This window comes from Pinus tabuliformis, chromosome 8 (genome assembly GCF_031772625.1).
Source record: "Pinus tabuliformis cultivar Carrire ecotype Pingquan chromosome 8, CPIR1, whole genome shotgun sequence".
In the NCBI taxonomy this organism is placed as follows: Eukaryota; Viridiplantae; Streptophyta; class Pinopsida; order Pinales; family Pinaceae; genus Pinus; species Pinus tabuliformis.
In genome coordinates, this window is record NC_142294.1 from 1,381,907,579 (window position 1) to 1,381,933,157 (window position 25,579).

Genomic DNA, 25,579 nt, shown 5'->3' on the forward strand with positions numbered 1-25,579 from the left:
TGGCTAAGGTGTTGAGAACGCCTGGGTTTTGAGCAGAAAAATGATGGGAACTAGCATGGAGATATTTCTCTGTGTGAGTTTTCTTCTGAAAAAATTGATGGGAAAAAGAACCATCATCCTTCTTAGAGATAATAACATCAAGAAAATGCAGGGTATTATCAACTTTGAATTCCATGGTGAACTTTATATGGTTAGATTGACTATTAAGATGATGGAAAAACAACTCCAATTTCTCTTTACCATGAGACCAAACGACACAAGTGTCATCCACAAACCTTTTCCAAAGTTTGGGTTGGTAAAGGGCTGAAGATAGGACTTTGGATTCAAAATGCTCCATGAAGAGATTAGCCACAACGGGGGATAGGGGAGAACCATAGCCACTCTGCAGGTCTGCTCGAAGAATTCACCCTCGAAACTAAAGAAAGTATAGGTGAGACAAATATAAACTAAAAAGGCAGTATCCGAATCAATGATGCGATTGATAACATCAATGGCCTCATTAATGGGGATATTTGTGAATAAGGAGACCACATCGAAACTCACTAGCTGATCCTCAGGGTCAAATCTAAAATCCTTTAACTCGTTAATGAACGAAGCTGAATCTTTAACAAAAGATTATGTCCATCCAATGAGGGGTTTGAGCTTATTAGCAAGAAATTTCGCTAAAAGATAGGTGGGCCCACCAATAGTATTGACAATGGGGCAAAGAGGGACCCCTTCTTTATGGATCTTGGGGAGACCATAGATCCTGGGGGTAAGAGGGTTGCCTTCGATAAGCTTCTTGCTAAGGGAGCTAACAGAACTACTCGATTTTATGGCTAGAGCAACAACCTTAGAAATCTTTTTTAAGGGGTTCTTCACAAGCTTTCTGTAGCTTCCACTATTACAAAGGTGATCTAACATCTTCTTCTGGTAATCCTCCTTGTTAAGAATGATAGTTGCACCCCCTTTGTCAGCTTTTAGAACAACGATGTCCCTGTTATTGTTCAAAGATTTGAGAGCTTCAAACTCTAGCTTGCTCAAGTTGCTCCTAGGGGGTTTAGCCTTTCTAAGGATTACCGCGCAAACCTGCCTAATAATATCTTTAGTGGAATTGGGTAAATCTCGAATCCCGAATTCAATGTCACAAATAATATCATTCACACGAATTTTTCTAGGAGCCAAAGCAAAGTTAAGACCTTTTTCTAAAAGATTAAAAACATGGGAATCAAAAGAGAAACTGGAAAGATTAACAACCTTATTGCCAGAATAAGAAGTCTTTTTAATGCCAGTACTATTATCTAAAGAAGAAAGATAAATATTATTAGGTTCCAAGTTAATTCAATTTAATTTTTAAGTTATTTATTTAAAAAAAATGTTTTGTATTTAAAAAATGTTTTTAATTTTTTAATTTTGTTAAATTATGATTATTTTTTTGTTTTTTTACTTATTTTATGATATTTTTGATTTTATATTTTGTCTAATTTTTATATTTATAAGTTAATTTTACGTTAATTTTTACATTTTTTTAGGTTGTTTTGTCTTTTTTTTTGTTTTTTTTAATAGTTGATTTTTCTGTCATGTTTTAAAGTTTTTTTTTATGCTTTATTTCTTGTTATTATTTAAAAAAAAAAAGATTTTTTTTTCCTATATTTGAATTTTTGATGTTTTTGTATTATTTTTTGTGTGTTTTTTTATTGTTTTTAACTCTTTATAATATTTTAATTTTATTTTATTTTGTATTATTTTTTGTGTTTTTTCAATATTTGAATTTTTGTTTTCTTTTTTATTATTTTTTGTGTTTTTTTAATTGATTTTTTTTTCAATATTTAAAATTTGCTTCCTTTTTACTATTTTTTTGTGTTTTTATTTTTTTCAATATCTGAATTTTTGTTTTCTTTTGTATTTTTCATTTTTATTTCTTTATACATTTATTTTTTATTTTGGTTTGTATTTTCAATTTTTTTTTACAGGGTCTCTGTCGATGCTCGTCTTACAACCTGATTCCATTATGGGCAATTTGATAGTTGATTTTAAAATTTTCATTATAATGAATCGAGTCTGCCCCCACAATGTATTAATTTCATGGTTGGTCTTTAAGTTTTCATTACAATGGGTCCAATTCACTTATACCGAATGTCAATTTGATGGTTGATTTATAAATTTTTGTTGCAATGTATCGAGTTGTTTTAGGCTAAGATTTTAAATCACTATATATTTAGCATTTTAAAAATAAATTATTCTTGGGTGTTCATTTTTAAAGCTTTTTGTCATATTTTTTTTTCATAATGTTATGCTTGAAATATTTTGAAAACTTGATATTTTTTTGTAGTCATAATCTTTGGTTTTAATTGCATGGTTTAAAAAATTGTCAAGATTTTAATGTTTTTCTAAGTCATGATATTTTATCTTTAATTGTATGGTCAAGAACAATTACAATTTCAAGGTTTTTTAGAGTCAAGATATTTTATCTTAACAACATGGATGGAAATAGTTGGAACTATAAGGATTCGAGACATGATATTTTATCTTTAACATAATGTTCAAGAATTGTTGGAATTTTATAGTTTTTCGAAGTTCGGATATTTTCTTTTTAACTCCATTGCTAAACCATGTCAAAATTGTAACCCAATTTTTTTTTTGTTATTCCAGAATAATTTTATTTTAAGTGGTTTTTTCATCCATTTTTCAAAAAAAAATATGGCTTTTACTTCCGTTTTAAAAAAATGTTGAAAATTTACCCTTAAAAACCCATCATTCTGGAATAAACAATTTTCATTTTTGGGTTGTTTTTCATGTTTTTTTGGGGTTTTCGTGCTCGAGTACCCATTTTGAGGTAATAGTTCCCGTTTCATCCGTAACTATGCCCAATGTGAAACAAGTAAATTCGCACATCAATACATCATTATTTCATAAACCCATTATTCATCAGAGCATAAAGTACATTCATACATAACAAAAGTTAATAGATAAAACACATGAATTTTTGAAACAATATTATTTATTGATATTCAGTTAAACTTACAGACTCAAGAATTCCTTACACCCTCAGATGCAGGGGTATGTGCACTTAGTTGCGGACACTATTCTAGGCCTTTGTGCACTCAGCTGCAGAGCCTTTTCCTCCTCTAATACTTCTACTTCCACGCTAGACTTCTTCGCTTGTACCCATAGACAATTTTTTCCTTCTCTCAGATATTCCTAAGACACATTTATTTATACAATCCCATGGTTCACGGACCATGGGTAGATCTTCAAAGTTGACTCAAGTAACATAAAAGAAGGTTAAAACTCTTTTTTATTTTGAGCTAACTATGCACTCCGTGATCACAACTTGCAGAGACTTTACATCTTTTTACATCAAAACTTGGGCTTTTGCCCCAAAACTGACCCCATTGGACCCCATCCCAACAAGTTCCAAGACACATTGTGTTGGCTTAGTGGGTCCTGACCAAGGTTCAGATATAGTTGCGCCAAACAAATCCCTACACTACTGGCCCTTTTGACATCAATTCTCGGAGCCCAGATTGAAGTCTCACCTGAAGTAGTATGGGGGGATGCTAGAACCAAGTTTCCACACCCAAAGATCCGCGTGATGTCGTTTTATGCCCTAAATCCGCCTTCGCACAGAGCGATAAGCTTTGATGGCTTATTGATATAACTCCCTTTAATCAGCCTCTAGACCTCTGCGAAGGTTTACGACTGTCTTTCGTGGACCTTGAACAAACTAATCAGCTACTTACGCAAATCAAAGACTACTCTTAACCCAACAATTACTCAGATCGGCCTAAGTGTTCGAGAGCTTTAACTTTCAACAAGATAATCTTCATGTAAAATGTTAACATTAATTGCATTCATATAACAATATAAATCAAGCAAAGTCGCGCATCAATACAATATTATTTCATAACCCATCATTCATCACAACATAAGTGCATTCATTCATAATAGAAGTAAATAGATGAAACACATGAATTTCTACAATAATATTCTTTATTGATAATCATTTCAAGCTTACAAACTCAAGACCTCCCTGCGCACTCAGCTACAGGGGTCTGCGCACTCAGCTGCGGACTCTACTCTAGGCCTCTACGCACACAGCTGCAGAGCCTTTCTTCCTACTCTTCTGCGCTAACTCTCTAGACTTCTCCCATAGACTAATTTCATTACTTATTCCTTAGACATCCTAAGACACACCTATTTATACAAACCCATGGTCTTGTAGACCATGGGTAGATCCTCAAAAAGCCGACTGAACTTACATAAAGACTAGTCCTGCATTGTCCTGCTTGATTTTCTGCGGCGTACTCTGTAAGTTCGCCAATTTTTGCTGAATATTGGTGGAGATGATGTATGCTTCATCCAACCAGGCCCTAATATAGCCTTAAGAACAACCTCTTTCTTCTGTTCTTCTTCCACCTATGTAAGCAGCTGCTTCTCCTCCTATAGCTTGGTAAGGTGTTGTGCTGTAGCAATGGTGCGCGCCGTCACCCTCACTTCATCATATTGTTGCTGGAGCTTGTGGACTTCTGTATTTAAGACCCGTAGGGTGGAATATTTCTACAGGGGGCTACCTCCATAGCTTTCTCAAACAGCACAATGTAGGCCACCACCGCAACATCCACCGTCACAACTCCATGTTTTACAGTGGCTTCACGCTGTTCCCTTACTTATGGCAGGGTAGAAGGTTGCAACTTGTGCTCCAGTTCTATTATCTTTAGGTTCAGATCAAACTGGACTCTTGAAACCTATGCCTTGGCGTCACACATGCCCGTAGCAAGTTTTCTGATCTTTGCCTCTAATGGTGCATCCTTTGGGATATGCAGTTCCGACATCGTTCTACATGCTTCTGCCACTACAACTGCCAGCTAGATGCTCTGCACCTAAATTTTTTCCTTTGCCTTGAGCGCCTCTATCTTTTCGGTGAAAATCTGCTCATTGTTCACTCTATATTCGCTTATGAGGTTTAATGCACACTGTTCCTGAGTGCTAAACTCTGCTGTCACACCTGCCTGCAATGTGTGAAGGTACTCATTGGGAAGCGTGGCCAGGTTGAGGCTAATATTCTTCAAAGAACTTACGATGACCTTGTCATTGGCCACTTTCGTACTCAAGGATCCATCTGGCAGTGCGAATGCCCGAAGATCTAGTGATTGAACCATCTCTGCTGCCTGAGTGGTCCCTGGTGCCAAACTCATTGATGCAGCACTGATCTTCCTTGAACCTACCTGGATCCTACTCGTCTGAATCTGCAACTCACGTAAATCCTTTTGGATGGTACTTAATGCCTCCTGGTGTTGTTGTTCGAATTGTTGGAACAGTTCTGCCATGGTATCACACACCTTGTCGCCTATTTCATCCAGGTCACCGTCTCTTAGAGTGATTGGACCCAGTGACGACTTTGTCACTTTTGATTTCTTCTGCGGCCCTTCCTTTCCTTGTTCCCTATACCTTTTGATCTAGAAGGGAGTGCTCTGATCCTCCTGACCACCGCTTCCCTAACTTGACTGCTCCTCCTCCTCTATTTGGGGCGAAGGAGACTTACCACTATGCTCAGAGTCGTGCTCTTCCTGTTCAGCCTGCTGCTTTGTGGCGCGCTCCACTTCCACCCGGGCCTTCTCCTCGACCTCTTTTCTTCGCTTCTCAGCTAACTGTTGGACCTTCTACTTTTCTACTTCTTTCTTCTTCTTTTCTATGGATTTGATGGTGCCCACAGACAAATCGGATGGAGTATGCCAATCTGTCAGCTAGCGCTTAATGACTTCCTGAATAACATCTTCTATAGCAAGGTAAGGTAGGTCAAACTATTTTTGCTGCAGATCCTTCTGCACCTGGATGTATACACAGTGGAAGTTAGCTTTAAACTCCACGTACTCTGAAAGCTTCTAAAACATGGTTGGTGACAACGATGGATTTTGGTTGATGGCCATGCAAATGCTCACCTCCATCAGCACCCATAAGACTTTGGTCTCTGTGATATGCGCGTCGTCCTTTGTTGCCCATAGAGATGTAAACTGTGCAGCCTCCGTCAAATCCTTATCCACAGGAGGAAACTAACTATCCTTTGACAGATCCCAAGTGATGAACACAATGGAGAGAAACAACCACGCATAGTGGAATGTTTTACTCTCATCCTGCACCTCTCAAGAGTTCACAAGGAACTCACTACAAAGGTAGCGTGACCAATTGAACTGCACACTCTCTTCACAATGTGCAACTAGTGAAATAACTGGCACTAGAACCTCATCCACGTGACATTTTCTCATGATTTTTCCAGCAAGGATCTGCGTAGCAATTTTTACTGCAAGGTCGGTGATTGAGGTAATAGAGTACCCACGCGGCTTCTTCATGAGCTTGAATTTGTCCTTCATTTTCTCTGCAAAGTCGCATTCACTCGTATTTTCGCCAAACTCTTTGGTCGGATTCAACCCTGAGTGCAGCAACAACGTGATCTGATGGATCAACATATTAGTGATAGGGATTGACAAGCTCAGCCATAAGCATCCATCTTGTACGAAGGTTAGAAACTCCTTGATAACAATAAGATTGATGTTGGAGCAGTGGTCATGGGGTACCCACAACAGGTTCAACAACCCTGACTGATTCACTCCGCAAGTCCACTCCAAAGGCTCCAATGCGGTGACACCTAATTCTTTGTAAAATACCCTCTTCATATAGTTCTCTATCGCCAAGTGGGGGAACCTCTCGTGGTCCGCTAGATCCCAGTCTTCCAGCTGGAGATGGGGAATCTGCACCAAGCACAGACCTTGAAAAGTGATGTTCTGCGGTAATAGGGTTGTATTGAGGAGGAATTTTCTTCCATCTGTGTCCTTAGGGACCTTCAATTTTCCCTTTGGCGGAGGGATATAATCTAGAAACTTAGATATAGGATCCACCCTCTCAGTGTCTATGTCCTTTGTATCCTCTTCGACCTCCAAATCCACCACTTTCCCCTTATCCTTAGCACTCAGTTTTTCTTTCTTTTGGGCTTGGGTAGTAGCATGCTTCCTTGGTGACTTGCGCACTAGCATGGGCTTCTTCTTCTTGTCTTTCTTGGGTTTGGGCACTTATCTCACTAGTGTAGGCTTCGACCTAGGTGACCTCGGTGCCGTAGGCACAACAGCTGGAGCCTCCTTGCTCATTACCTATGGAGCAGCTCCCTCAAAGGTGACAGCTCCTCTAGTACTAACAGTCTCTCCTGTTCCAGACATCGTGCTGAGAATAAACTACTGGGTATCCTCGAGTAAATTATCAAATACAGAAATAGCGACTAAATCAGAAAAAAGCTGAGGATTCATAAAAAATCGACAACTCAACATAGAAATGCTAAGGATGTAAAGTGTTTTTTGTTGGAAGACCACACATAATTTATAGGCGAATTTGAATTCAAATTAGATCATTCCCCCCAAAATTTGTCCATAAATGCTGAATTGGCGGCATATTTCCAAAGATTTCACTCTTAAATTCAACCTTAAATTCCTGCCCCCCGCTCCTCTTAATCATCTGCTCACTGTCAAATCATGAACAATGACTATCACAGTCACTTTTTGGCTATGCTGTATGGTCTCTCCCCCTATAGCATAGCTCCCTTCATGCTTCTTTTGGTACAGTGACATCATCCTATTTTGTGCAACCCCCCTGTCGCATAGCTCTACAACTCGGGCAATGTAGTTTATAGCCCCGCGCCTCCTTGCAGCTGCCTGGAGTGCTAAGACTGTGCTACCATCATGTAGTCATTGGGTTGGATCCTCGGTGCGTGGCTTCAATCGACTTCCATTTAACCTTCCCGAAAATGGGTCTCCATTCAACTTCACGAGATGAACTACTCCACCATCTGTAATCTCTTTGATAACATATGGCCCTAGGCAGTGCATTTGAAATTTTCCTGGAAACTTATAAAAATTAATGTCATATAATAAAACCAAATCATTTACCTTGAAGGTGCATTGTTTTATGTGCCGATTGTGCCAAGTTTTTTCGCGTTCCTTCTAAACCTATGGATGGAATCCAGCCAATAATCTATCTTACTCGAGCTCCATTAGTTGCTCGAGCCTTTCTTCTAAGGCTCCGCAGTCTACCATTCTTGTGAAAGCCATGATGCGTAGACTAGGCATGTTATACTCCATTGGCATGACAACTTCCATGCCATAGACCAACCTAAAAGGTGTCTGAGCAGTAAGCTTTTTACAAGTAGTTCTGTAAGCCTATAACACTGTTGGTACATGCACCTTCCAATATTTCCGCTCCGTATTTCAAACCTTCATCAATGCATTCTCCAATATCTTATTAAGAGCCTCAACGGTTCCATTGGTCTAAGGATGATATGGCATACTCTTCTGATGGTAAACCTGGAACTCATCTGTCAATGCGCTGATCGTTTCATTAAGAAAATGCGTACTGTGATCACTCATCAGTACCTTTGGGAAACCAAACCTAGTTAACAAATATTCGAATAGAAATTTTTCTGTTGTTTTCACTGTACATTCCTTCACAGGCTGTGCCTCTGCCCATCTAGTTAAATATTTAGTCGCAGTAATGATATACCACACACCTGTCTTCTTGCCTAGAGGATGAATCAATCCTACCAAATCAATTGCCCATTTCTCAAATGGTTGCAATGACACCTGCAGATTCAAAGGCAGCTCATCCCTCGGTGATGGCCTACCTATTCTCTAACATGCATCACATGCCCTACAATAGGATTTAGAATCCTTATGTAGCGTCGACCACCACAACCCAGAGTGCAAAATCTCATGCGCTATTACTTTTCCTGCATAATGCCTCCCACAGATCCTCCATGAGCTTCAACAAGGATACTGTTCTGTTCAAAATTAGGCATATAACATCAAAGTATCTCATTCGATCCCATCTTATACAAATGCCCTGCAATTACAAAGAAATCTACTACACACACCACCAATTATTTCTTTTGTTGACTGAGATATCCTTTTGGAGCCATTCCTGTGGTCAAGAAATGGATAATATCCACAAAGTGATTATTCTCTATACGCACCATGAAGAGCTGTGCATCAGGCAACCCTTCATCCAAATTAGTAGGCTCTTCCCCTGTTTTAATGCACGACATATGGTTCGGTCCCACGTTCAATATTCCTGGCTTCACAATTACTTCAAAATCATATTATTGAAACAAAAACAATCATCTGCATATCCCCCCCCCCCCACAACATAGACTTATTAACTAGATATTTTAATATAGAATGGTCCGTGTACATCTTTAAATGTTCGCCTAGTAGGTAATGTCTAAACTTCTGGAGCGCATACACCATAACCAAGCCTTTACGCTCTGTCATGGAATAATTCTTTTTATCCTTAGACAACTTCTTTCTCACAAATGCTATAGGATGATCCAGTTCTCCTTCACCAGCCTGTGTCATCATTGCCACCAATGCAATACATGAGGCATCCACATGCACATGGAATTCCTTCTTCCAATCCGGGAAGACTAGGATCGCCGCAATGAACATTTTCTCCTTTAGTACATCCAGGTTGCACTGACATTATTCATTCCAATAGAATGTAACGTCCTTCTTCAGTAGCTTTTCCATAGGCGTGGTAATCTGAGCATAAATTTTGATGAAATTATGATAGTACCCAGTGTGGCCCAATTTTGCGTGCAACTGTTTAACACTTATTGGTGCCTCCAAATTAATTATTACTATGATCTTATTAGGGTCCACCATAAGTCCTTGTCTGCATACCACATGAACCAACAAGATTGCAAAGGGGACATAGAACAAGCATTTCTTCAGGTTTAGCACAATTTGATACCTTCGGTATGTATCCAACATCAAGCGCAAATTGGCTACATGGTGCTTTACTTGCCCAAACACTGTCCAAACATCAAAATATACCTTCAATAACTTGTGAATGAATTCTTTGAAAGCCATGATGACTACGCGTGAGAAGATTGTTGTCGCATTGTTAAGTCCAAAAGGAATCATTGTATACTAGAAACATCCCCATCTATCGTGAAGGTGGTCTTACTCCTGTCTTCTTGTGCGATATTAATCTGATGGTATCTAGAGAACCCATCAATGAATGAGTAGGCCTCCCGCCCTCCAAAATTATCCAGTACCTCATCTATGAAAGGCATTGGAAAAGGATCATGAACACAAGCATCGTTAAGCTTGCAAAGATCTACACAAATCCTTATTTCATCCTTCTACTTCTTTTCTTGAACGACCATTGGACTCACCCAATCAGATTCCTCCACCAGTTCAATAATACCCACTGCAAGCATCTTGTCCAACTCCAAGCAGATCTTTTCCTTGTATTTGGGATTAAGGTGATATGGCCTTTGCTTAATGGGCTTCACGTTTGGTTTCAAAGTTATTTTCATCACTCCCAAATCGCCTATGATGCCTTTTAAGTCCGAAAATTTGGTAGGAAATAAGTCTTCATATTCGTAGAGAAACTCATCGACTTTATCTACTATAGCATCATCCCAGTAATCTCCAATATTTGCAAACTTCAGCTCCACCTCTGTGCCAATGTTCACTTGTCTCGTCTTCAATGATGCGGTGATATTTGGATTCTCTATATGCGGTCCTTCCACTTCGCGGTGGCCTTTTGCCTCTGGGATGTTAATATTCCTTGGATCCTCATCATCTCCTTCAACAATCACATTATAGCACTCCAGCTCATGACACAGCTGGGTGCTCCAATCTGGTTGAATCAATTCTAAAGGATCCCGTGGTATCCTAAAGATTGCTACCTTAACCTCCTAGAGTGCTTCTTCAATGCTTTCGAACCCATCTTCAAAGCTTAAGGTCATCAAAAATCCTTCTCTCAAGATGTCCCACTTCGCGGTACCGTGGCAGAGCTCTATTTCTAGGTACCAATTCATAGGAATGATGTCCAAAGTGTGACAGAAAATATGCACCCACTCTCGCAGTGGCTCAGTTCCATAGACCTTAGTCCATTTTGTTAAATTATCATGCAAATAATTTCTCCCATCGTATTTTTTAGTTATCCAAACTTTTGGGCGACCAAACCACAATCTCATCATTCTTATGTACTCACGCCATTCATCAAAATTGTCTTTATGCATACCCCACCACCATGCAAGCATAGCGCAACACCAAATCCAACGGTTGGAAGCGATGCTTCTTAGGTACTTCCCTTTCAAACACATCCAAAAATTTATCTACATCATTCAAACCATCATAATAAGGTAAATTTCTTACCTCCGATGACACACAGCACAGCGTAGATACTTTGGGAAACCTATTCTGCCAATGCTCCAATTTTTTGTTTGAATCTGATGTACAAGAACTTTCTTGGTCCCATGCAATTCATCCATAAGTTATCAGATTAACCCAATCTTGGTCTTGTGCTACTATTTTATAGATATGATCCAAATCATCATCACTTTCCTCATAGTCTTAGACTGGTTTAGTATAGTACAGTCCTTCTGCAAGGTCCAACGGGATTACTACGCAGAGTGATTTTCTTTCAAACGACATCGTCTGCTTCTTCAAATTGATTACCTTGTTCATGTTGATGGCCTAATCAATTCCAAGAACCTTGTGTAATGGTCGTTGTCATCAACAATCTCCATCACTTCAAAATCGACCAACACGCTTGCACCTTCTATATCTATGGTCACTCCATGCAATCTCCCCATAGGGATAATATTTTGTTGATTTTCCATTCTCAATTAAGTCAGAGACCACTACAGTATAGGTCTCCCCATTATTTCCCATGCCTTTTTAGGAAAAACATTCGCATCTGAATCCAGATCCAAAATAATTTGATCCATCTCATAATCTCCTATTTGCGTGGTAAGCCTCATCTTGCACGTTGTTCTTGTCTTGTGTTTTCTTATCTTTTTGACTGTGCAGTGTCCTTCAGGAACACCTTCCTTACCGGTACACTTATTTATCAGTTCTTTTATCCCTTTCATAGCCTTTCTGTCATGCGACAGCTCCATACAAGTCTCCAAGAAAGTGGTAAGCATGGAGGGGTCAACCTCCTCAAATAGATTGTCCTAACTTCCTAAGGTAGAGGCCTCAGCAAAGATTTTCTTTGCTTCCATGAATGTTTCCTTCACGTTCTCCAGATCAAACCCAACCTCCTTTTCTGGAGCCTTGCAAACTCACTCACTTTCTTCAAGTTGCTTTCCTTTATCATCCCCAGTCATCATTCCGCTTCACAACACAATATTCACATTGGGATCCTCTTCGCAGGGCTCGACCCTCATCATTTATAGATTCTGGGTAGGCTGCTGAGGTTGCGGATTTTTCTCTTGCATCTTAGCTATCAGTATACAGAATTCTTTTATCACGTGGTCATACTAAGTACAATATTGACATGATGGGCATGTATATCTCATACACTCCCATGCGTAATGTCCTGACACTCTGCAATTGTAGCAAATAACTTGTCCTCGACCTCTACCAGGTCCTCCTCCTCCTCAGCCTTGTTTGCGCCCCTAATATCATCTGTGCACTCCACTAGTGCCTTGGTCTAAAGGCCAAGTTTCTATTTTCATTCGATATGTGGGCATTATTTCCATCATCAATTCATAGATACAACAATTACACTCATCGTGGCCCACCGATTTACAAAAGTTGCAGAATAACTGTTGTGGCATCTGTACAAATTTTGCAGTAAGTGACAATTTCCTGTTACATGTTTTCCAACTACTTGATAGATAGCGCACCATAGCGCAGACCTTGCACTTGGTCCTACGACAGCCTCCTGTCGCAAGGGCATTGGCCCTCCCCCTATAATATAATTTGCGAAAACATGGCAGTGATCTTTATCATGCCCCTGGATTTTACATTTTAGGCACCAAACTTCTTTGCACACCTCTGGCTGAGTGAATTTTTCCTTCTTAAAGCTCTGCAACTCTAAGTAGAGGTTTTGCAACTTTGCATGAATCTACTGAACTCCTAAAGTAGAGTCTTCGATAGGTATCTCATGTAATCTCATCGCGATCTCCAGTGCTTCCACCTGAGTCCCTATCTTATAAGCAACCCTTAGGTGGGGCAGAAGCAAGGCTACAAACCATTCGCGGTGCTGACTATCCATGAGATTCATGTTAGCTTCATGGATCTAGCACTTCAGTCTCTTATCCAACTCCCAAGGTGTTTCGCCAAGCCTCATCATGATTTCCTTTAATCCAACGACTAATTGTGATTCAGAATTAGGCCTATCGAATTCCTTATTCAGAGTAGTATGAGTTTCCACTAATGATGCCAATGGGTTATCAGTGCAGTACTTAATGTATGATGTCAGCATGCGATCTTGTAGAGTAGTAACCAACTGCCCCTTCTTTATATGATCATCTGTAATATTTTGTGCCATCCATATAGCCTTCGCAATGAACCAAAATTGGTTTGGGTCCTCACTTCCCAAGCCCTTGAAAACGAGCAACTTCATGGTATTCGACATATTGAATGGTGGCAGAGGTGGTGATGATGTGGGTGAAGGTGTATGTTATGGAGGTGAAGGTGGAAAAGGTGTGGGCAGATGAGGTATTTGCGGAAAACCCTACATTATCAATTGTACAATGCTTCATGGTGAGGCATGTACCGCTCCCTCATCATCAATCGAACGAGGTTCTATCAATGGGTTGTATTCAGGACCTTCTCTTTCCTCATTTCTAAATAGCCATCCACTTCATGTTGATACAAACATCAAGGCAGTGGCATAACCTGTTTTTCACATGAGAATTTTAATCCAAGTATTCAAAGATTTCAAATACTTACCTCATGGTCCTTTGAAAAAGCACTTGCTTCACTATAGCTGACTAAGGTATCAACCATGAATTCTGTCACAATTCCTCCTATGACTCGATCAAGCCAGTGATCGACAGTACACATGATCTTATCTTTAGAAGCTTCCAACCTTCGCACTAGCTCCGAGGTCCACACTATTAGACCGTTAAGCCTCCACCTTCCTTGGTTGTCTGCCAACTTAGCGATCCACTTGTATAGTTTGATCAAGAAGGTGTAGAAGAAAATTTCGTGTATTTCTATGTATAGATACCTCTCCAACCACTGTTCTTTTGTCAGGTGTGGACTTCTATTCTCTTGCATTGCGAATTCATGGATATTTCTATCCAACCACTTCTTAATTTATTTCTTCTTGGATTCTAGTGATGTGACATCACACATCTCTTTATGCAGATCCCAGTCCCAACAACGGAACTATTTGTTGGCTTAGTGGGTCCTGACCCGTGTTCAAAGTTAGTTGCGCCAAATAAATCCCTACACTACAGGCCCTTTCGGCATCAATCCGCAGAGCGCAGACTAGATTCTCACCCGAAGCAGTATGGGGGAATGCTGGAACCAAGTTTCCACACCTAGAGATTAGTGTGATGTCGTTTTATGCCCTAAATCTGCCTTCCCGTAGATTGATAAGCCTTTATGGCTTATCAATATAACTCCCTTTAATCAGCCTCTAGACCTATGTGAAGATCTACGAATGTATTTCATAGAAGTTAAATAGACTAAATAGCTGCTTACGCACATCAAAGATTACTCTTAACCTAACAATTACTTAGATCGGCCTAAGTGTTCGATAAATTTAACATACAACAAGATAATATTCATGTAAATAGTTAACATTAATTGCATTCATATAACAATATAAATCAAGCAAAGTCACACATCAATACAATATTATTTCATAAACCCATCATTCATCACAACATAAGTACATTCATTCATAACAGAAGTAAATAGACGAAACACAGGAATTTTTGCAATAATCTTCTTTATTGATAATCAGTTCAAGCTTACAAACTCAAGACCTCCCTACACACTCAGCATCAGGGGTCTGCGCACTTGGCTGCGGACTCTACTCTAGGCCTCTGCACACACAGCTACAGAGCCTTTCTCCCTACTCTTCTGCACTAACTCTCTAGACTTCTCCCATAGAAAAACTTCATTACTTCTTCCTTAGACATCCTAAGACACACCTATTTATAAAATCCCATGGTCCGCAGACCATGGGTAGATCCTCAAAAATATGAATCAAATTACATAAAGAAGGGTAAAACCATTTATGATTCTTTAACTAACTATGCACTTCGCGACCATAATTTGCGGAGACTTTACATCTTTATACAACAAAACTTGGGCTTTTGCCCAAAAATTGACCCTAGGGGATCCCATCCCAACACATTGGTACACCATACATCACTAACCCCATAGGCATGGTGTTAGAGCCATTGCTCACTCCTAAAAGAAAATATTACAGACTCTCAAGGCTATGTGGGAGGAGCCAAGGTGAAAAAGTATTTTGCATGTACAAATGAGGGGTATTTATAGCCAAGGGTAAAACTGGCCCATGTGACTATTTGACTTCCCTCATGACATTTCAAATTTGCATGACTCTTTATATTACAAGTGGTTCTCTTGGATTTCCACATTACATTACATTGATTTACAATGGTATGGCCCATAGCTTTGATGTGGCTGACATAAATCATGGCACGACTCAACATGACAGTGCTGGTATGTTCATGCTGTTTGTGGAGTCCATGTTGAGCTGCAGTGATGCTGAGTTATGGATGTCCTCTTGGTGTATCATAGCTTCACCTCCGCATGGCAAGGTGTACAAAGTCTTTGATGGTCTTGGTGTTCGCTTGATGTTGCATGTGCACGTCACTTCTTTGCTTATAATTTGGCATGCTTTACATGTTGGTCAGTTCGTGAAAGAATAGCCTCACATTTTGGTCCATTCACAAAAAATTTTCCTCGAATGCATCGTTTGTTCGTGAGAAAATCTCATCTCATGCATCGTCTATTCACGAGAAAATCTCCTCGCATGCATCGTTCATTCGTGAGAAAATCTCCTCGCATGCATTGTTCGTTCATCTGTTCATGAACAAATCTCCTTGCATGTGCTCTCCTTGTTCATATCGTCCATCATCGCATCATGTCTTATCCATGTACCTATATCTGTAATCACTCATGATGAGACGACATCAAATCCATAAACCTCCTAGTCTACCATGATGCATTGTCGTTCACTTTCAGATGCAAGTGACTGGGAGAGAGGACAAGGCTATGAAATTTCACAAGGCAAGTTTCAAGCTGGGATGCAAGCTTCGAGCACTACTGGTGAAAATTGCGCAGAAGTCATTGGGAGACTGAGATTGACAATCTGGATCCGTAGTGACTGTCCGCGGGATATGGCTTGGATTGAGGGAAGATCTGTGCAATTTCTAGAGGGAAGCAGTGTAGGTAGCAAAGGGGCTTGGAAGCAAAAAATGTGCAATTCCTGGAGGGAACTGGTAGCAGGATGTAGGAGGCTCATCAGAAAAAGATGTGTAATTCTTGGAGGGAGCTGATAGTAGGCTGCAGGAGGCTTGCCGGAAAAATTGAGCATTTTTTTCAGAGACCAGGCAGCGGGCTGCAAGATTGCTGGTGACAAAAACTACACAATTGCTCAGAGGCTGACCTACTGAAAACCTCTGCGTAGTTTCTGAGATGAGCACGGTGCTGGGCAGCTGAGGGGCTTGCTAATGAAATCTGTGCAATTTTTTGGGTGAGCAACTGGCCGGTTGACTAGGTGGTTGGCTGGAAAAACTGCACAATTTTTTGAGGGAGATAAGGATAGGCACAGTGGAACCCTACCATGCATTGAAGCATCGTCTTAAGAACTTTGATGATGGACTTGACTTGTCCATTAGCCTGAGGATAATAGGGGGTGGAAATTTATGGGAAAGTCCCAACTTAGCAGTTAATTCAGTCATCATATGATTCCGGAAATGATTTTTGTGATCCATAACTATTTCTTGTGGAATACCAAACCATCCGATGATGTGGTTGAAAAAGGAGTATGCATTTGTTTCACCAGTGTTGTTAAATGTAGGCATCGTCTAGGCTCAGTTAATAAAGTAATAAACTGCGAAAATAATATAACCATGCCCCTCGACCGAGTGAGGGTTACATGTAATAAATTTGATACCCCATTTTGCAAAAGTACCAATAGCGATAACATGATGCATAAAAGGCTCGAACAAATTAGGTAAACATACATTACTAAGATTATTGTCAGTGGAATAAGGTAAGGAGGAACGATGGTGATGCTCGTCCCACGAAGATTCATTTGACATCATGATCTTCATGATGCTTTCATCGGTGGGGAATACACGTGAGAAAGGATCGAAATAACTACCATAATAAAATGATCTATCAACCAAAATAAGCGAATCAAAAGAAGAAACCACACAAGTCAAATAAATGACTTTGTAATCTAGCTCAATGAGCCTTAGTGACATTCAGTCGCCAAAACTTTGGATTTCAGTTTCATCTAGTATAATCCATGGATTGGCCAGGATAGTAGAAGAAAATATCATGTTGATATAGGTTACCAAAGATGAGAAGTTACGAAGGAGAGGAGGAGGGAGTGAAAAGGTTCCCATAAGTGAAGAATCCTTCAACAATCCAACTCCAACATGCTGATATGACTGTAGAGTTTCCCGTACAAGATGGACACTTCTAGTAACATGTGAATTGGAGGTGAAAAAGGTGAGTTGGTCTATGGATACAATCTTGCCTTTATGAGGAAAGGAAATCATATGAAAGTAAGTCAAAATGATAGCATTCATGGCATAAACACATGTATGTCCCAATAGAAGATTGTAATCAAGAGTTCTGTCAATAATTTTGAATTCTATGGACACAAATTTGCCCCCTAATTCAACTTGTAGGGTGTTCAAAATCCCACAAGATTTGTATGTTCTCCTATCAAAGGATTTCAATATGTTAGGAGACTGGCTCAGTTGAGGAGAACCAATCGGATTCCAGTAAGACATGGACATAATGCTAGTTGATTCTCCCTCATCCATGATAGAATGATGAATATTCTTACCACGAACTACGACTTGGATTATAAAAGTGAATTGAGATGGAATTCAAGGGGTATAGTTTTCATTAGAGAAAATAACGAGGTTGGAATCCGATGGATCCATGCATCCGATAGTTGAAATTAAAGCCTTCTTTTGGGCAGGGCAGTTTTGTAACACCTCAAGAGTTGACATATTCAATGGAGACTGAGCCAAGTCTTCAACTACATTATAATTTTGAGTGGCTCTTGCATGAGGGTTGAAAGAAAACTTATGAATAACGCCCTTTGGATGTTTAATAGTCAATTCGGTAGGAATCGACGACGAAGTGGGATTTGATGAGGATGGTGTCAAACTCGTAGGTTGATTAGTAGCCTGATCATTTTGTGGATTGACATTACCATAACCCTTGTTCTGAGTAGCTACCAAAATATCAGATCTTGTCTTGGAGGAGGAAAGCGTCAGAACCATGTTAGAGGAAGATGGGTCCCAAGAAACCATATGAGTCTCTTGATTAGGAAATGGGCCCGTCAACACTGCACGAGAAGTGGAGGACTTAAGAAATTGATTCAGTTCGACATGATGAGGACAATCATGTGTAAAGTGTTCCTCGTGGAGAATTAAGCAAGGATATCAAGGCTTCCGTCTCTCATCATAAGATTGATTTGTTTATCTATCCTGCAAAGAGAGATCTTTATTTTTCTTACCTTTTCCTTTCTTACTTCCAGGTTTCTATTGAGACTTGCCTTTATCAGATGAAACAAAATTTATCTTAGAAGTAGAAGCCGTAGGAGGATGGGATTAAAGGTTTTTGAGCAGACGCACATGGATCAATACCAGATGGTTTAATCACTGTTTACGGGGTGGTAGAACCAATAATTCCATTAGAAGCAAGATATTCTTTACCAGTGGAAGAGGAACAATATTCGAAGGTCTCAAAGTGTTTGGTATCTTATCATAGAGCATGCCAGATTAGGTATAAACTAGATCCAAATATTGTGCACGAGCAAACACTTTCTCTTCATTTGTTATACAACAAAATGACCTCCTCATCAACTCAGAGGTGAAAGACAAGATGACTGAAGCAAAGGCCACAATTGCAAGCCTTGATTCCACACTAACACTGGTTTCACACTGAAAACCTGCTTTATAAAGCTTGTTACCGAGCCTAAGGGAGCGTTAGTGACCCCACTAACTCATGTTACTAGTGAAGGGGCAGCGTTAGTGAAACTAAGAGAATTTCAATGGGTCAAGCCAATGAATTGACTCACAAATATCTAGATATTTATCCCTAAATTTGCTCAAGAAAAGCAAGGAAACATCCAAAATGAAGATATTTGGAGGATTTATAATCTAAGAAAAGAAGGCAAATGGGAAAGAGCTGAAAAGTAGAGCAAGTTCATTGCTTTTTCCCTAGTGAACTCTAGGAGGATCTTGGCAACCCTAACTCGATTGCTATATAAGCAAAGTGAGGGTTATTGTGAAAGGGGTCAGAGCATTTGGAAGGATAGCCCACTAAGTTATCATGAACTATCATACACTTGAAGAAGTGAGCTGAGAGAGAGAGAGAGAGAGAGAGAGAGAGAGAGAGAGAGAGAGAAGAAGGGGCAAGGGAAGACTGATACAACGGATGGTTGTAATCACTATTCCATTATTAATATAGAACTACGGTTGTGTTCCCTACTCCATAGTGTCAGTAACATTGTTCATTGAGTTGTTCATTTTGATACTTGTCGAGTTGAGTAGTTTAAGTTGTATACAAATATATGTTCATTATGCATTCTTATATTAGTTTTCAAGATTGTATGCTGTGATTGTGTTTTCCTTTCCTTTGTGCAGGAATTGTCTTGGAGCCGACTTTGAAGGAGTTCTTCTTGGTTGCATAGTGATCTCCAAACAAATCTAGAAGGAGACTTGAGTTAATCCTCTTCCCATACTTTGTCAACTTATATTTGATATATGAACATGTGTATAACTTGGTAGCTTCTGCAGATAATCTTATAGTCTGTCGAAGGTCCCGAGAAGGCCTTTGAGGGTAGTTTTCATTCTTTATACATCGTGCATTTTACCCCATAGCAGAATTGGCAACTATGCTGGGGACTATACATCTAGTTCCTGGTTTACCTAGACTCTTCTCAGTTCTCTCTTCCTTCTAAGAGCTCACTATTCAATCCTTTTTCTGATCCACCAAATATCTTGCTACATCCTACTAGTATACATTCATCTCAGAAACTGATCTTGGAAACCCTTGTTGTGCAAGATTTCCCACACTAACGCAGGTTACCAGGCTACACAAAGCTTTATAAAGCATTGTGCCTATGTACAGGGAGCATTAGTGACCCTACTAACTCTCTGTAACCACTGTTATAGAGCGTTAGTCTCCCTTTGTCTTCATTTCCAGTAGTATCTGTGGACCAAAAGGGATGGAAAATCTTCTCATGGGCTGAAATAAGATCTGTAACTATATTATGTCAGCAAAATTGGTGTCCTAGAAATTTATTTTTAGGAAAAAAATTTGGTTTTTCTCTCTTAAAAAACATTTTTCTGAAAGAAAGACTGATATTTTGTATTCATCCTTCTGTTTAAATAGTTGTGAGTTGCTTCATTTTGGTTTTCAGTAGTTGTTAGGAAATATTGGAAAAGAATCTTTTGGTTATGCATGTGTTGAAAGGCTATAGATGCACAGATGAAACTATGAATATGTGAAGAAATGAATATGTAGAATAAAGCTTGTTTGCTTCAAATTGAATTTGTTTTTCAAAGCATTGTTTCTGCATGATTTATTGAGTCAAGAGTCTCACCATATTTCATATGTCAATACCCCTAACGAAGAAAAATAATCAAGTACACATAAAATTTACATTAAAATCAATCAGTTACTCTTTTGAGCAAACCAACATTAGCTAGGCTAGGATCTTGGGATAAGCATGTGAGTGAACTGCCCAAGGTTGAAAACCAAAACTAGTGTCGTTAACAAGCGAAAAATTCCTTCTGCACTCATATTACTGGGACCACTCCACTAACAACGGAGCAAAATACGAGACAACATCGAACTGTAATTGAAGGTAGCATGTGTTCTCTTACAAATCCTTTGGGCATTCTGTGTGCTAGGGGTCCCTTTGGGGATTTCGGAACTGAGTCGGGGACTCAGGTATCTTGCCCACACAGGGTGTTGTCTATGACTATCTTGCCCACACAGCGTGTTGTCTATGACTATGTCCCCCCTAGTGATGTTTGTGATCTGAGGTATCTCTAGTGGCCAAACTTATAGGGACTTACACAAGGTGACTGGGACGGGCTATCCTGGTACTTAACACCGATGGGCCTTCCTTGTCTTCAGTTTTTGGGAGGGTGCTCGTCTTCACGAGAGTACTTGGCCCCTCAATCTAAGGTTCGGGCAAAGCTCTAAAGTAACCGTAACTATACATCTGGCCATCCTTCTCTATTATTCATTGAGATACCGGGTTTCATCTCTAGTGATTGGTGCTTATCAGACGAGGTATTTTCCCTCTGTTTGCTGATTGATAGACTTAGTGTATTTTTTATATTAGGTACCTGAGTGTTATCATTTTGAGACTTTAACGAACATCACAATAAAATTTATTGATAAAATTAACGGTCACTGTGGCTACATCCAGCCCTCGTCGTCACTCTAGACGATTGTTAGGACTTCCTCCACTCATTGTGGAGGATCCACCGAGCTCCAGTGAATGGATTCCCCATCTTCGGGGAATCAGTCTCCCAGATCTCACACAGGATCTGTTTGGACAACTAACGATTCAAGTTTGCCAGAGGATTTCTTCACGGAAGGATTTCTTCCTCATTTTAACCCTCCGCTCACAAGTCAGTTGGACCCACTCTTGATTCCAGTGGCACCAGTACTTCCTGCTTCAGTAGTTGGAACATTTCCATCTATCCAGTCGATGACTAATGGGTTGTGGAACTTTAGAGACACTTTTGTTATAGACATTTTTGGGCCCTACAACCCCAAGCATGAAATGTCCATAAACCAAGGGCTCCTAAGTCCCTAAAAGTGTTGTTCTAACCCCTAAAGGAACAAGGCCAACAGATTACAGCTTCTCCTAGAAGTTCTCCATGAGAAACTGCTCAGAATTGGTCAAAACAGGATCATTGCAGCTACTCCACTGGCTAAGTGCGTTGCATCTCACCCAAATACACTGTGAGGGTGCGTTGCATTTCAAAAGTCCCTTATGTGGGGTGCGATGGGCGAGAAATGACAAATGGCAGTGTCATTCCGCGAGGTGGAGAGGCAATGGAAGCTTCCAGAATCTTCTCCTGTGACACTTGCCTCACTGAATTCGACCAAGGATGAGTAAGAGGCCATCAGTCTCCAAGTGGAAGCAACAACTATCAGAGAGAAGACACTAATCAAATCACAAGCTGACTCATCCCCCTTACAGATATCTATATATGGATCCCTCATCCTAGAGATCCGGAGGCTGGAATTTTGCATATTGTAAGGAATTGCTGTTGGTTTTTGAGACAAACATCAGATTGTTGGGTGATCTAAGCTTTGTTTGAGGTGAAGAGGGGCTTCTTTGCTGGGAGGTTGATGTTGGGTCAGAACAACTGGTTGTAACTCCTCTTGGCTCTTTTCTTGTTTATCAATAAAAGCTATTTGAGTTTTCCTCCATGCTTTTGTGTCATTGATGCTTGCGACATTTGTATGGTCAATTTACATCTGATCCTAGATTGTTTATGATTATAGATCCATGTCTTTGTATAGTGCTATGCTTCTGTGATCTTACAGGTACTTTGTGAAGTTGGGCGTGCAAGGGAGCAGGTAGCTGAGGACTATCAAAGAAGAGAGGGATCAAATCGAGAGATTAGCGCAAGACAGAGGTTGGTCTTTCTGTTCCTCTCTATCTATAATTCATAAAGGAAAAACAAAAGTAGCTTTTCTCTGTTTGTTTCTAAGGCAGTTGTCACACCTTAGTGGGATAGAGCAGTTCTATATAGACACTTTTCCCTGTAACAAAATGGCGACTCCGCTGGGGAGATAATTAGTTTGTTTGTTTATCATTCTTTGTTGTTTGTTTCATAAACTTACAAGTAGCATTCGAACTGCATTTGCCATAACAAATGCAAAGTAGATAACTGCTGCTTCAATCCATTCACTGGATCTGTTTATGATTTAAACAACTGATTCACAAACTATCTGATTGCCCTTGTGATAGCTCTTAGATCCTCCTTAGATCTACCCCTGATTGTTGCATTACTGATTGCTTTTTGCTCGGCCAAAACCCAAGAACTGAACTGCAAACTGTGACTCGGAACCCGAAAAGAGTCTCATTTCTGGCCCAGCGCAGGTACTGTTCAGAGATTCTGAATTTCAGCGGACTTCTCGAGTGGACAACCTGCGCTTCATTTCAGATTCTCTGTGTTACAGGTGCACTGATCAGACTAGCTCTGTCCAGTTGTGGCTTCTGTGGTTCATTCTTTCCAGTTCTATTCCTGAATTTTGCTGCCTGTGATCAGTATATGTCTGTTTGAAACCCCTTTTCCTTGCTGTTATTCCGCCTCCTTTGTACAAAAGAACTATAGATGTTTTTGTGTGTTTGTTGAGTCATTTACAGTTCTCCTTTGCAAAAGTAGCATAATCGTACTGTCGTCCTTTGATTTGAAACTGTCGCAAGTGTCGATTTCAATCGTAGGAAAGAGTTTGATTGCTGTTGATGGTTGATTATCCTGTTACTATTGCTTTTGGTCTGAATTTGTAATTTTCTAGTGTCGAGAACAAGTATTCAGTTCAAAATCGTAAAGTGTTGTGATCATCTCCATTTTTTGATTTCGAAAAGAAACTTGTTGATATTTGTCGCTTGAAAAGAAATTTAGATTTGTGCATCAACTTTCTTTTTAGCATTCATATACTAAGAAAGTCGAAAACAAATACATGCATGTGCATTTTCATATAGACAGTCTGATTGGCTTGATTTAGGAAAGTGCATTTTAGAGTGTGCTCTTTGCTCTTTGTGAAAAGATTCTGTCTTTCTTTTCCCTAGTAGCTAGGATTTTCATTGCATAAAGGAGATAAAAAGTTTGTTTATCATCTTAGATTGCATTTTAGGAATTACATCTACATCTCGTGGTGAACCCGAAAGGCAAACTTCATAAACAAGATCAACTTAAAATAAATTCAATGAATCTAACAACGCTTTGGAACTTAACGTACAACATTTAGAAGTCTAGGCTAGAGACGTATTCTGGCGTCGTAAAGCCTGGTAACTGTTGTTCTCACTGATGGTTGGGTGATTCCTCCACTTTGAGATGATAAGTGCCAGTACGGACTTGTGCTCCCACGTACCGTCGAGTATATTTTGGGAGACCCCAATAGGCTTAATCCTTTATCCATAGGAAGCCGTGTCTGCCGCCCTATTGATCGAAATGCACTGAACACAGCATTCGGGAAGATTGACTGCCGTACCGTAAAAAGTATTCTGTAGTTTTGCGATTGGTTTGGTAATCCCTCTACCTAGATTTCCAGAGCAGTCCCTTTCGTTCCTTTTCAGACTCCTTAACGGAAAAGGTCCATCTGAGCACTTGTCACTTCAGGCTCATTAAAAATCGAAGGAGACTAGAGTCATCTTTTGTTTTTTCTCGACTCTTAAAAATTGAAAAAACAAGTTGTGTCAAAGCGTCTAAAATTCATTTAATTCAGAAACATACTTCCCCTTTATTTTAGTTGATCGAGTAATCCGCAATCGTGGAAGAAAGTCAATTGAAACCCCGTCGTTCGCGGAGGCTTACGAGTCAACCGTCTTTGTCTCCGGAATCGAAGCCAGTACGGACAAAGCGAACTCATTTAACCGGTTCCAAATCTCCTATTAAAGTTAGAACAAGTGTTCCAACGACATCAGAGACTCTGGTTACTCCAAACATTTCTGGAATCCCTGCCTCTACAGAAGAAGTTCAGCAGCCACAGAGGGACAGTGATATTGATCCTAGTCTGAGAGTAAACACTTGTGTTACCGAACCAGTTCCATTTTCAACCGGTTCGGAGAGTCTTTCTCTTCAAACATTTGTCGTTGCCGATTCCATACCTTCTTTGGCACCAGAAATATTCTACAGACCTGGCGGTCTTCCCCTTCCACCTGGTCTAATTGCCATAGAAGAGATTGTGGAAGATCCTCCAACGAGTACTCCATCGCAATTTGGAGTCGGGATCACTATATATCCTTCTTCATCAAAAGTTAGTCTACCACCAGCTGAAGTTCCTGTAGAATCGCTAGGTAATCTTTTAGATCGACTACAAATGTCCGAACAACCATCAACATCTAGGACTATGTCGTCTGACACAGCGACGGCAGAACTCCCTACTATCACTCCAACAATGTTCGCCGGTATACCATCTGTCCCGACTAGCTCTCAACCACTAGAAGGAGCCCACTCAGGGGCCATTTCGACAGTATGGTCTGTTCCTGTTTGTTCATCCGGAATAATATCCGGAAACTTTTATGTTGAGTCTCAACAAATTGATCCATTTGGAGGTCAATTTGGGTAGTCCGGCCCCCAAGGGTAAACCATTCCCTTGAGTTCTGGATTACCACCGTATGGGGGGCAGTATACCCTTTCATTATCCCCTCCGGGAGGATATCCATACGTGAGTTCACAACAACATTCGGGTTATACTGGAATTACCTCAAGTGGTTGGGTACCAATACTACCTCAACAACCAAGAGTTGTGTATTCGATGCAACAATGCTTACCTATGTCAAATATACCAACTATGCCAGCTATTGTGACGGTGTCACA